This window comes from Diadema setosum, chromosome 17 (assembly GCF_964275005.1).
Source record: "Diadema setosum chromosome 17, eeDiaSeto1, whole genome shotgun sequence".
In the NCBI taxonomy this organism is placed as follows: domain Eukaryota; kingdom Metazoa; phylum Echinodermata; class Echinoidea; order Diadematoida; family Diadematidae; genus Diadema; species Diadema setosum.
This window is the reverse complement of record NC_092701.1, coordinates 6,698,955-6,713,404: the sequence shown is the minus strand read 5'-3', so window position 1 is coordinate 6,713,404 and position 14,450 is coordinate 6,698,955. Positions and strand designations below refer to the sequence as shown.

Below are 14,450 nucleotides of genomic sequence, written 5' to 3'. Positions count from 1 at the left end.
ATGAGGACTATATCTTGCATTCCAGCGCAACTTTTATTGTAGAGTCACAAAAATAGTACATCGTTGAAAAGTGTGTTAATCATCAATGTGAAATTCAGCGTGAATTGCCTGCAACCGTTATTTATGGAACCAATGCAACGGCGTAGCCAGGATTTGATCTTGGGGGGGGGGGGGCGGTTAGTCTGCGAGGGAGCGAAGCGACCGAGCCCGAGCGAGCGGAGCGAGCGAGGGGGGGGGGGGGGGGAGGGTGTGGGAGGGGGTTGTCCCCCCTCCCACGGTAAGAACTTTTTGCTTTTTGATGTTGTCAATGGTGCAATTTGATGCATGTTTTTGCTCGTTTTATCGACGTGAAACCGTCCCACTTGTTTAAGGTAGCAGTATATTTTAGTGTAGATTATTATTGAACAATTTGCCTATAAAATGGTATGATTTAAATACACTTCTTGTATTAATTCTTTTCACTGAATATCATGAACGCGACTGAACCCAAGCGAGCGGAGCGAGCGAAGGGGGAGGGGAGGGTGTGGGAGGGAGGTTTCCCCCCTCCCACGGTAAGAACTTTTTGCATTTTGATGTTGCAAATGGTGCAATTTGATGCATGTTTTTGCTCGTTTTATCGACGTGAAACAGTCCCACTTGTTTAAGGTAGCAGTATATTTTAGTGTAGATTATTATTGAACAATTTGCCTATAAAATGGTATAATTCAAACACACTTCTTATATTAATTCTTTTCACTGAATATCATGAACGCGACTGAACCCGAGCGAGCGGAGCGAGCGAGGGGGGAGGGGAGGGTGTGGGAGGGGGGGGGGGTGTCCCCCCTCCCACGGTAAGAACTTTTTGCATTTTGATGTTGTAAATGGTGCAATTTGATGCATGTTTTTGCGCGTTTTATCGACGAGAAACAGTCCCACTTGTTTAAGGTAGCAGTATATTTTGATGTAGATTATTATTGAACAATTTGCCTATAAAATTGTATAATTTAAACACACTTCTTATATTAATTCTTTTCACTGAATATCATGAACGCGACTGAACCCGAGCGAGCGGAGCGAGCGAGGGGGGAGGGGAGGGTGTGGGAGGGGAGTGTCCCCCCTCCCACGGTAAGAACTTTTTGCATTTTGATATTGTAAATGGTGCAATTTGATGCATGTTTTTGCGCGTTTTATCGACGAGAAACAGTCCCACTTGTTTAAGGTAGCAGTATATTTTGATGTAGATTATTATTGAACAATTTGCCTATAAAATTGTATAATTTAAACACACTTCTTATATTAATTCTTTTCACTGAATATCATGAACGCGACTGAACCCGAGCGAGCGGAGCGAGCGAGGGGGGAGGGGAGGGTGTGGGAGGGGGGGAGGGGGTGTCCCCCCTCCCACGGTAAGAACTTTTTGCATTTTGATGTTGTAAATGGTGCAATTTGATGCATGTTTTTGCGCGTTTTATCGACGAGAAACAGTCCCACTTGTTTAAGGTAGCAGTATATTTTGATGTAGATTATTATTGAACAATTTGCCTATAAAATTGTATAATTTAAACACACTTCTTATATTAATTCTTTTCACTGAATATCATGAACGCGACTGAACCCGAGCGAGCGGAGCGAGCGAGGGGGGAGGGGAGGGTGTGGGAGGGGAGTGTCCCCCCTCCCACGGTAAGAACTTTTTGCATTTTGATATTGTAAATGGTGCAATTTGATGCATGTTTTTGCGCGTTTTATCGACGAGAAAACAGTCCCACTTGTTTAAGGTAGCAGTATATTTTGATGTAGATTATTATTGAACAATTTGCCTATAAAATGGTATAATATAAACACACTTCTTATATTCATTCTTTTCACTGAATATCATGAACGCGACTGAACCCGAGCGAGCGGAGCGAGCGGGGGGGGGGGGGGAGGGGAGGGTGTGGGAGGGGGGTGTCCCCCCTCCCACGGTAAGAACTTTTTGCATTTTGATGTTGTAAATGGTGCAATTTGATGTTGTAAATGGTGCAATTTGATGCATGTTTTTGCGCGTTTTATCGACGTGAAACAGTCCCACTTGTTTAAGGTAGCAGTATATTTTAGTGTAGATTATTATTGAACAATTTGCCTATAAAATGGTATAATTTAAACAAACTTCTTACATTAATTCTTTTCACTGAATATCATGAACGCTACTGAACCCGAGCGAGCGGAGCGAGCGAGGGGGGAGGGGAGGGTGTGGAGGGGGGTGTCCCCCCTACCACGGTAAGAACTTTTTGCATTTTGATATTGATGGTGCAATTTGATGCATGTTTTTTGCGCGTTTTATCGACGAGAAACAGTCCCACTTGTTTAAGGTTGCAGTATATTTTAGTATAGATTATTATTGAACAGTTTGCCTATAAAATGGTATATCATTTAAATAATCTTCTTGTATTAATTCTTACACTGAATATCATGAACGCTGTCTGCAGTTCAGCAATCAAACAGAAAAAGCATGCACACGAGGGTGTAGATAGGGGCATATCCCCTCCCACACGAAGGTGATTTTGCGTTTTCAGACCTGAAATTCAGCGATCTGGTGCAAACTTTTGGTGCAATACTTTTTCATCGAAGTGTTAAAATCACGGAATTTAGCTCTTATTCCGAATGTGCACCATCTGTGTGTATGTATAAAGTCTAGTGAGGTAGAGCTTAGGGGAAGGAGGATTCCCCCTCCCGCTCGCGGAGCTTTTGCGTTTTTAGAATTGAAATAAAGCGATCTGGGTATAGCCACAGTCTACTTCTATGCATGGCGAAGGGGGGGGGGGGGAGGGGCGGGCGAGCGTGGGCGAGTGTTATCTCCACCCTTCCCTTCCGATGGAGCTTCTGCCTTTTTAAAGGGAAGGTAAACCCAAAGAGCAATGTGGATTGAGTGAAAGCAGCAATATTAGTAGAACACATCAGTGAAAGTTTGAGAAAAATCGGACAATTGATGCAAAAGTTATGAATTTTTAAAGTTTTGGTGTTGGAACTGCTGGATGAGGAGACTACTAGAGGATATGACGTATGAGTGGACAACAATACAAAGAAAATATAAAGGATATTCAACAAAAATTCACTTTTCTAGAATTATGAAAGAGCAGTGGACCAACCGCTTTCAGAAAGCAGGGGGAATAATTGCTACCCTTAACATAATGTCAATATCAAGTTGATGGAATTTGTAATTTTCATGAAAAATGGATTTTTGTAGTATTTTCTTTATATTTTCTTGATATTGTAGTCCACTCATACGTCATAACCTCTAGTAGTCTCCTCATCCAGCAGTTCCAACATCAAAACTTAAAAAATTCATAACTTTTGCATCGATTGTCCGATTTTCTTCAAACTTTCACTGATGTGTTCTACTAATGTTGCTGCTTTCACTCAATCCACATTGTTCTTGGGGTTTATCTTCCCTTTAAGGTTGAAATTGAGATATCTCGTATACGCATATTTGATGGAATCAACATTTGGGAAATCACAAAAAAAAAAAAAAAAAACTGATGGGGGGGGGGGGGGCTGAGGGAGGAAAGGGTCGATTAAAAGGGGAAATTCCCCTTATACATGAGGGAACCTTGAGTTTTCGGAATATAAGTGATAAGCCTTGTGCACTCAGAATTATTCATATATATATATATATATATATATATATATTTCTTTTTGTAAATCTAAAAAGTGTACTAAGCTAGGGAAAGAGGCACAGAGGGGGAGGGTTTGGGAGGGGGATACCCCCTCCCAAGCACGAGAGATTTTGCATATTTTGAATTGAAATTCAACGATCTGGTGCACACTTTGAGTGAAATATTTGAAATTATTTGATGAAAGGTTGCAAAGGAGACCCACTTCATGTGCATGCATAGAGTATACACGCATTTTTTTCCGCCTCCCAAATCCCCGGTCCAAATCTTAGGGGGGGGGGGGCGACAGCCCCCATCGCCCCCCCCCCCCCCTGGCTACGCCAGTGAAGCAATGGTAAACAAACGAAGCGTAAACAGTAGAAAGCTATATTCAGTAAAGTTCGTGGCTCCGTTGTTATTCCGAAAGTTCTTTTATCTGAGTTGAAGTTAAGTTCCTTCATCCCAGTTTGATAAAAAAACAAAACAAAAAAAAAAGAAAAAAAAGAACATGTCAATAAACGGTCGGAATTACGAACCTTATTTCGATTTCGAATTACCCGAACCTCCGGAATAAGGAACCTTTTTTTTTTCTTTCTTTCTTTCTTCTACTTTCGGATTTAGGAACATTTGAAATGATAAACACCGTTTTTGGTTCTATTTTGGGTTTTTTGGGGGGCTTTCCATTTCTTTTACTTTTGGATTAACGAACCTTATTTTGTTGTCGGATAAACGATCAAACCTTTGAAAGAACGAACATTAGGCATGCATGGCATGGATGAATACAGGGCCGTCGGAACGGGGGGGGGGGGGGGGGGGCTGAGGGGGCTCCCCCCCCCCACACACACACTTTTTTTTACACTACACTAAGGAATACATAAGGTGTCACCACTTCGGGCCCCACCCCACTTTCTTCCCCCAGAAGTGCGTAAGTGGCACTACTAAAATCCGAAAGTGGCACCATGCAAAAGTTGCGCTCTTTTTTTTTTCTTTTTTTTTTGGGGGGGGGGGGAGGGGCACCAGAAAGTCTGAAGTGCCCCCCCCCCCCCTCCCACACACACCACTTTTAAAAACGTGGCGCCGGCCATGGAATCTATCTACTGTATGCATGTCACAGTGCTATGTGCGGTTGAGTTCGTAATGTGGATAGGAAAGCTTTGATTTCTGCTATTGGTTTGCCTTACTTATAGCGCGTAAAAGAAATATATTAAAAAAAAAAAACTGTCGTCTTAGCGTCATAATATAATACTTGAAGAGCTTTTTTTTCTAGATCTTAAAAAGTAAGTAACAAATTCACAGTTTGAACTTTAATTCTTCGATGGTTTGCCAAATTCCTCTGGTGGAAGAATGTAATATCTTTTTTTTTTTTTTTTTTTTAATCAGTTCAATTCCAAAACTGGATATAACAGTAACTTTGAATATCTCCCTTTCTGTATAAAGACATTACAAACATTGAATCTGTGTGTGGACCAGTGGAATTCTAATAAAATATATCCAATATAAAAATACTCTGGAGTGGTTTAAGTCTATTTTCTGTCAGAAAATTACAATATGAAGTCTGAATATAGTACACCGAAATTTCAAATATTTGTTACTATTCATTGCATGATCTCAAGATATGTTACTTATAATCGTAATTTGTGTGGAAATGTGATAAATGAAATAAATGAAATGAAGCTATTACATGCATAGGGATGAGGCTACTTATGTGTTGTTTGAAGGTTTGCATTGGTGAAGTAAATGAGGGAGAAAGATTTGCGGTGACATAAGTAGTCCTTATACGGATCGTTGTTTGGCAGAAGAGCCTATAGAAAGAGGAGAAATGAAGAGAGAAGCGACATATGGGGGTTGTGAGGAGGGCAAAAAGTGAAGAGTGGGGGACAGTAATGGGCTAGAAGTTGAAGTTGCACTAGTGGAGACGGTAGAGAAAGGAACAGAGAGAGAGAGGCTACTTATATATGTACGAAAAATTTGACAAGGTCACCGTCTATGTGTAGGCGTCACAATTCAAGGTATTTAACTGGATCGCCTTCCAAACCACTAAAAGGAGAGTTGCACTATTATATAAAGTGAATAACGTCAGCACAGAAGAGACGCTTTATACCACCAAAGAGTATAGAAGCGCACGCAGTGCGCTTTTATACTCTTTGCGATTGTAATTCTCCCCCAAGACAGTAGTGCAAAAACCGTAAATCTACCTTGCGCAGAATTAACGCTTTAAGCTAGCTTGTAAGATCAGGGAAGCTGAACACGGAGGAATCCATGGAAGTTTTAAGGAATCAAAGAGGATTTGAGCAGCCGATTTTGTTCGATTTACTCGTTACACGTCACACAAATAATCGCATGAACTTCTTATCAGCTGCCGCAAAGACCTGTACAAAATCACGGTATAAGATCTTAGATCCAGCATGGACCTAATAAGATCCAGTAGGGTGGTATACTGTTGCAGCAGGTAGAACCCGCTTGGAATCACTGCGTAGCAGCTTGTGTATACTGATACAGGATTCTTCAACGAGGCCATGTCGAGGGTAGCAACTATCGTCGTGTTCGCCGCGCTCTATTTCGGCGCCATTTTCTGCGACGTTGTCGATGATGAATTCTTGGTGGGTGTATCCACTAATCGGCAATCAAATAGAAGTGGATATTATGCCCTCAACTCCGCCTTCGGTATTCAAAGTCTCGGCAAGGTACACAGAATTCCGCAAGTCGGCCACGATAGGTGAGTGTATGACAGTATGTGTAAAGTGCAGTACGCTGCAGTGTAGTAATACTATTAAATATAGTCCACTTTGTGGGTTGTTCTGTTTTGTTAGGTTTTCGTTAAAAAGTGAAAGACCACTCGATGGTCAAGGTGACATAGATAAATAGAGGAAAAACAAATCAATTAATGAAACGGTAAACTTTGCAATGAAATTGGACATAAAGCATATAATTATGCCGGTAATCATGTAGAAATGCACACCATGCACACCTACCATTTCCTTCCTTAATTTGTCTATGAAAACTTCTTGTGGATATCAGAAATGTCAAGATGGACCATATCTGATGGTTTCATGAAATTTCATAGCCAATTACAGAAGAAAAGTAGCTTTAAGTAATTTTGACTGAAAAGTACGCCGATCGACGGCTGTGTCGGCGTAGCTTGATGGGTGATCGATTATGTAGAAGAGCGATATAGCGATGATGATCGATCGTTGTAGTCTGTGATACAGCCACTTGTTTGATGTTTAACCACAATTATTACGTCGGCTCAACGGTAAAAAGTGGAATAAAGAAAGTGATCTTGATGCGTCTGTTTTTTTATCGTTTTAGCTTATTTTCTCCTGCGTGTGACTGTATATCTGTCAACATTTTTGCTGACTGAATGATGGAAGGATAATACGTGTACAAACTAGTAAAAGATATATGAAATAAAAAGAAAATTCTCCATCATAGTGACTGAGGTGTGTGTGTTTTTTTTTTTTTGAATAGTTCTTGTCTTGTCCGAGCATTTGTGTTATTTGGATTTTGTAATTTTACACCTGTATATTTATGCAATACTGTGTATGTACTTAATCACTTATGTAAAATCGTTTGTAATTCAGCTTCTGGCTGCAATCAATGATTTGTTGAATAAAGATACCATCAATAATGATAATACTAAAAAAAATCATGAATATTATTATTGCACAATAAAATGGACATACCTATAGGCTACTACAAAACAGAAGCAAATATTGGGGTTTGCAGTTCTTGTATACATAATTAAAAGGTGAAATGGAAAAACAAATACTAATCATAAAAACAATAATATTTATATTATAAATCGAACTTATCAATTACAAAAAAATAATATTTCAATTTCAATATTCTGTTTCCACAATGCCATGAGTATCTTTTTAGGTACATGTGGAATGAACACTTTATAAGAAGTCCACCATATTTAAAACATGATTGTACACTTTTCTAAGATTATTAATGTATTATTAGGCCTATATTTAGATTACTAGAAACAAATCCCCTTTGAATTCAACTTCCCTCTCATCTTTTCTCTCTCTCTCTCTCCCTCCTTCTAATAGCCTTATCATTTTCTTCCACTTTTCCTTCAACCTCATTCTATTCCCTTCAACGCTATTCAAATAAGATTATTAGAGTTCTATTATTATTATTATCAACTTTTGTCAAGATAAAATCAATACTTGCCACAATTTTCAAGGAAAGGACGACTAAATCCTGGTACGAATAATCTGTATCAATAATTTGAATAGCGATAATCATGATAGTGGCAATGAGACAATGAGAAAAAAAATAGGAAAAAGAAAGCAGGGCCTACACGTATTGCTCGAGTCGTACATGTACGCGTTCGATATTGTTAGTAAGTGGCTAATTAGAGACTACTAGAATCGATTATAATCGTTGACATCGTTCTCTGCGAAATCGATGCACTACCTACTACGTCGGAGACTACGTTCGCGACCGACGTACTTTTCAACTCCGATTTCTCATTTTCCTTCCCTTTTCGGCTTTCTAATTCCATGAAAACTCTCTGATATGGTTCAATTTAGCATCTTCAATAGCTGCACAAAATTTGATTGACAAACGACGAAGAGAACGGCAGGTGTGCATTTCTACATGATTACCATTATGCCCTTTCGCATTTTTTGATTAAACATTATACCTCCTACAGTGGCGGATCCAGAGGGGCACACCGGGTTCGCGCCCCCTTTATTTTGTGTTAAAACAAAAGAAATTATAAAAAGTGAAATGAAACCTGGAAGTAGCACCAGAAATATTTTGGGTGCCCCCTCGGGGATCCGCCCCTGTCCTACACACCTTATTTCATTATGCGTGTATTCTAAGACTTAAATATTGGAATCACATGAATATATTTTTTGCACTTTTATGCCTGGAATCTCATACCTGTTACGTGTGAGAGCCCACCAGTGTGTGAGTGCACACTCAGGAGGTTCTGAAATATGTATGGCCGATTAAACAAATTATAATAATGATGATGATAACAGTGTTGGTGAAGGTAATAGTAGTAAATTAACTGTTAATATTAAATAATGATTGGTAATATAACAAAAATGATGATGATGATAATAAAATGGCATTCGTATGGTCATGTCATCAGCAACGCCTGCTGCTTGGTGTTGTATTAATGACGTGCAGACTTAAAGGCATAATTTACCATTTGCAGATGAAATAAAAACAAAACAAAAACAGCATTAGTGCTTCAAAACATGAAGTTCTAAAGTGTGAGTTAGGGATAGAAGGGTAATTCCATGGGGTTGGGACTGAAATTGTGACATACAAGTTGAAAATTCAAGTTGGGTAAATTGAAATTTCCTTTTTCCCCCTGATTTGTTACTCCCATTCTTCAACTTATTCCACTAGAAATCTGTTTATTACTTTGCACACTTTCAGTCAGCATGGGTAAACAGGTATGCAAAATACCTATGTTACATGGACTTCATTTGTTGACATCCTTTATAATTTTGTGTTCTGAAATGATAACAATGAACACATCCACGTTTTTTTCGTCCATAGCACATCAACATGTTATTTAAGAGGCGCATGAGATCATTATTAGTAAGATTGTATGTTCTGATGTCAACTGCAAGCCACTTTTATTAACATCTTTTTTTCTACAAACCATTAACAATTTCAATCAAAGGTTTAACTTTTTCATCAAGAGTGACACAATGGCAATATTCTTAAAAGCACCACAATTGAAGCAAGTGATTTGTATGGGTATTCAAGTGAAAACATGATTTTATTGTTATAATCAGGGGTTTTCAGACAACAACCTCGCCCACGGTGTACTACCTATGTTACACGGACAGTATGTCTTTGTAACATAGGTACACTACGACATATCAACTGATTTCCTTTATTGTGGTGTGAGATGTTAAAACCTACACATATAGACTTTATGTATGTTCCCACAAATAACACTATTGTAACAGTTCTTTGGAATTATATCTACTGCACACCTGTGGAACAATACCTATGTTACACAGACTTCAATTCTTTGTAACTCTGGAATGAAAGAAGGCAGACTTAATCAGAAGAAGAAGAAGAAAACTGTGAAGCTTTACACAATTTGACCTTATATACACTAACAGCATCATCAACTAGTTGTTAACTAACTAAGAAAACTAATAAAGAGAAATCATACAAGTCTTCTTGTCTTCTCCATGTTCTTTGTTTGAAATTAATTTCTGCTCTTTTGTCCAATGTCCATTTAGCCCTCGATTTTTGTTTTTCTTCTGTCCATTTTCCCTCTGTGCAGTTTTCTTCTTGTCTAGTTTGTTACATTCGCTCTTCTTGGGTGTTGCTTTGTTGGCTTCCTCTCTGTTTGTGGAGTGCTGTGGATGTGTCCTTTTCACTCTTTCATGTAGTTTAAAATGTAGCGGTGGCAGAGGAGGAGCCATGGCAGATTCATCAACAAACTGAACAAAAGGTGTAAAGAGAAATAAAATTAAAAAAATTAAAAGAAAATTTTTGTCGGGATTGACTATATATTCCTGTTGATGTATCTGTGTGTTTATGAATGGAATTAAATAATTGTAACAATTTTGCTTACATTTCTACCTCTTGGCATACCCATTAGCTAGAGTTCCATGTGTACCTCCCACCAAAATTGGAAAAAAAAAATGGGTTATGCTTAAAATGATGTAAATATTGATAATAATAATAATATAGCATGTAAAACATAGGAAAATATCATTTTCATACTCTATGCTAAAAACTTGTTTTGATGTAAGCTAGGAAGGGCAGGTCGCTGCCCCCAGTGTCCTAGCTAAGGTTAGGGCTAGGGTCAGGGTTACGGTTATGGTCCTTAATAGACTCCAAAATAATACTAGGCCCTATTTTATATTCATCCCCCATCGAAATTGTCGCCCTCTTTTGAATGATAGTGTAGAGCAATGATAGCCCAATTTTGATTGGGGTTCATAATTTTATTGAAGCCTTTCCTACCCACTACCCACCCAAACTGAATAGGACACTGGCATTTTAGCTTTGAGACTTCACAGTGGGTGAACATGGAATGGAAATGGTGAATCCTTGTGAAATGTTAACAACTTCATCAGAGCATAATTAACAGATCAGTGAAATCTTGGAAGGAAAACATTTACATTTTCGAAGTAAATCTGTTAAAGAGAAAGAATTTCACAGCTCCTAGTTCCCTCAATATCACCAGCAAAATAAGGCAAACTCTAGTTTCTCTAGTTCAGATGCAGTCTGGACATCTACGTTTTCCAACTAGTATATAGTGATTAATACTAACTCTAGCACATCTACCTTGGTAGATACCTTATGACAAAAGGGTCCAAAATTCACAATAATCGGGAGGTAAAACAAATTTATATTGCAGTGAAGATACACTGATATACTTTTGTATGGTTTTCTAAGAGAGGAATTATATGCTCCTTTTGCAGAGACCGGCATGGACGGAAAATTTGGCGATCAAAATTATAAACATGAACCTGTAACAAATATCTCAGTATGTGGGACTACAGTATCATCGTCCACAGTATTTTTGGCCAGTTCAGAGGTTTAGATGTCGTTTTTTTTCCTCTAATAGATTTGCAGAATATGACAAATGTTATTATTTTTGTAAAATAGCGTAAAAGCTTACCAATTGACATCAGAAACATTAAAACTCCTGTACCTACGTTACATGGACAACGGCAGGAAAAACAGATCTTGCGCTGTCCAGGTAGGTGTATATTGGCTGTGATTAGTTTTTCTGCCATTGGGGGAGGACTGCCAGTGACATGAATACGATTGCTGAAGTTAGTAGCTCTTCTTTTTATCGTGAGACGCGTCTTTCCATACCTACGTTACACGAAGAGCCGGACATCGCACTGAAGTACAGTGATATGTTCCGTATTTTCTCGTTTATTTGGAGGATTTTGATGCTAATTTTTGGATAAGAATACTTCTGAAATATAAATCTCATTATAGAAATAAAGTTTGTAATCATATCATGATTGGAAGTGTATGTAAAACCATGCTATACCTATGTTACAACAAAAATTGCCATGGACATCGTTTGTAACATAGGTATGAGGTTGCTTGAAGATGCTCTGGTGTTCTTATTTTGTTACAAATGTTTATGTGCCTTATAGTCTTTGTAGAAGTCACCTTGCCTCTCTTAATTATGATAGGCATAATGCTGAAAGGTTGTATATTCCTGTTTTACATTGCCATGAAAATGGCATATATTTATGTCACAACATAAACCACAAAAAACCATGGGACATCATTAGTGAAACAGTCATAGACAAAATACATTTGTACACAGGCTTGTTTTTTTTTATCAAATAATTCTTCACACATTTCTCTTCAAGAATAACTGCAAACCACAGACAATTGTTTGCTAAATTCTCAGAATATGACTTTCATTCCCTGCACAACATGAAAATCTAGAGAAGACCCAACCCCATGGAATGACCCCATAAACAACCAATGTAAAAATTTGAACCATGCATAATCGATGCTAAGGATTGTTAAATATACATAATGTGAACAGTACCGGTAGTTATAATGAAATGTTTCCAAACTAAACCGTCTGAAGGTATGGTTTAATGGAAAAAAAAAGAGTGATATCTCCTTATATTTTAGGCTTTATTTAAAAAAAAAATGTATATGGTAGGATGCTTTGTGATATAACTGACCTACACTAATGCATCAAAAGTGATATCTTGAATACCTTTAAATCACTGTTCACAACTTTAGGTAAACAATACCTTTAATTTTCTTTAACAAATTCTCCTTTCATGAAAATATAAACGAACAGATTTGACCCTATATCGTTCGGATCATATCTGTTAGCCCGACATCTCTATCCCAATGATGCTAAGGATATGATCCTTAGCATCATATCCAGGATTGGACTTTGCTGAGTACCGACGTACAACTGTAGATGCGTAGATACATGCTTCGAGCGTTTTCCAAAGTGGGGGACCCACTTCCGGGTTTCATGAGCTTCATAGTCCTCACCTTATCTCTCCCCTTCCACTTCCAGTTCCGGGTTTCTTCAGCTGACAAGCAATAAAAAAGGGTCTTCAGCGAATCTCTGTTATTATTTCTTTTTAGTGCCACTTAAGCAATAAAAAAGGGTCTTCAGCAAAATCTCTGTTATTATTTCTTTTTAGTGCCACTTACGTACTTCCGGTTTAAAAAAATGTGGGGGGCCCCAAAGTGGGCCCTTCCTCTATCTGGTGCACAGAAAGTGGGGGGGGGGGGGGGGGGCGAACCCCCACGGCCCCCCGAATCCGCCGGCCATGCTCTGAACGCAGTAATTTTGTAACAACTGGAACTCCTTGCCAGACACAGCGATTGCAGCATCAAGTGTAAACCAGTTCAAAACTATCCTTGAGAAACACTGATACAACATCCCTAAAGTACAGCCCATAGAGGCTTGGGATAGTGAAACCTGGGGAGGGGCAAATAACGCTTTATACTTCTCTACATCCAAGTAAGCTCCAAGTAAGTAAGTAATTAAGTAAGTTTGGAAGAAAAAAAAACGTGACCTCAGCCTTGATGAAATCGTTTGCATCATGAATCGTCTTAATGCTCGCTATCTTCTTTATTCTTGTCCAGTCATTCAACCGGCACACGGCGGCTGAATGAAACTGCATTTTTCGCAGTACATGTAGATACAGACAACTGTATTCATGAGGTTGATCGCCGATTTCTGTCGACTGGTTTAGGGACCAACCATCTAGCGTGCGGCGGACCCTTGCGGTTCAACTGGTCGTAAGTTTGAGCTCTTGGATTACTCTGTACTCATATCTTCACTCGCATTCCTTTACCCCACCCACTTCTGAAGTATATGAAAACACCCAAGTAGACTACCTAATAAAAGTTTTCTTTTTCTTACGGTCTCCGAAATTTGATGTGGAGGATAGTTTTCTATTGCATTTTTTTTTTTTTTTTTTTTTGGGGGGGGGGGGGGTTAATGCAAAGTAGGCCTATGTATTACTTATATTTTCACCGAAAGCACGATTGCCGTTGTTTGTTGTTTGGTGTCACACGAGCTAATACCCTCACTGTGGAAGTTATCCCAAGCTCATTGGTCATCTTGAGTTATCTGCACGAAACAAGATAAAGATCTGCACGAAGATAAATATCTGCACGAAACAAGATAAACAATTATATGCACGAAACAAGATAAAGAGTTAATTGTGAATAAGGGCATCTGAAGTGCTAGTCGGTATTAGCTAGAACTGGAATATGTATAGGCCTAGGCCCTATACAAAGCTGGCCAACACGAACAACATAGACGCAACGTACAATGTAGAACCTTTCTTCGGACCGATATATCTATCATTATACAGGATAGGTGAAAAAAAAATGTTATAGAATGTATGCATGTTATAAAAGTGTACACATTTATTTTGAAAACTGGCTTTGAATAAAATGGTTTTATACATGTTTTGAAAAAGTGTTATACCCAAAACATTTTTTTTTTTTTTTTCAGTGATATGCGTTCATGAATGGTGGAGTAAAAGCCATTGTTTGTGAGAGTGCAAAAGTCGACGTGCGCAAAATGATAATGTGAGAGAACGATTTGAATACATCAGGTTTCAGGTTTGCAAACAATAAGACTACATAAAAGCATTGTAATTAGTATTACTACAACTTTCATGAGAAACACGAAAAACAGAATATTGGATAGTGTTAAGAGAGAAGCAGGAAAGCATAGCCTTATTTTTAAGCCTGTCTAAAACAAATGCATCATTATCATGAATCATGGAATTGAAAAATTATTATATTAATAAATATAAAAGATATCAGTTTGAGCACATTAAAACAAGATTATACACACCTATATATACACTAAATGAAATA

At 38.3% G+C, this 14,450-nt stretch overlaps 1 pseudogene; it reads left to right on the top strand.

Moving 5' to 3' along the window:
• Nucleotides 1-6,124: 6,124 nt before the first annotated feature.
• The window catches only part of LOC140241133 (heparanase-like), a 24,973-nt pseudogene continuing 16,647 nt past the window's right edge, over nucleotides 6,125-14,450 (top strand).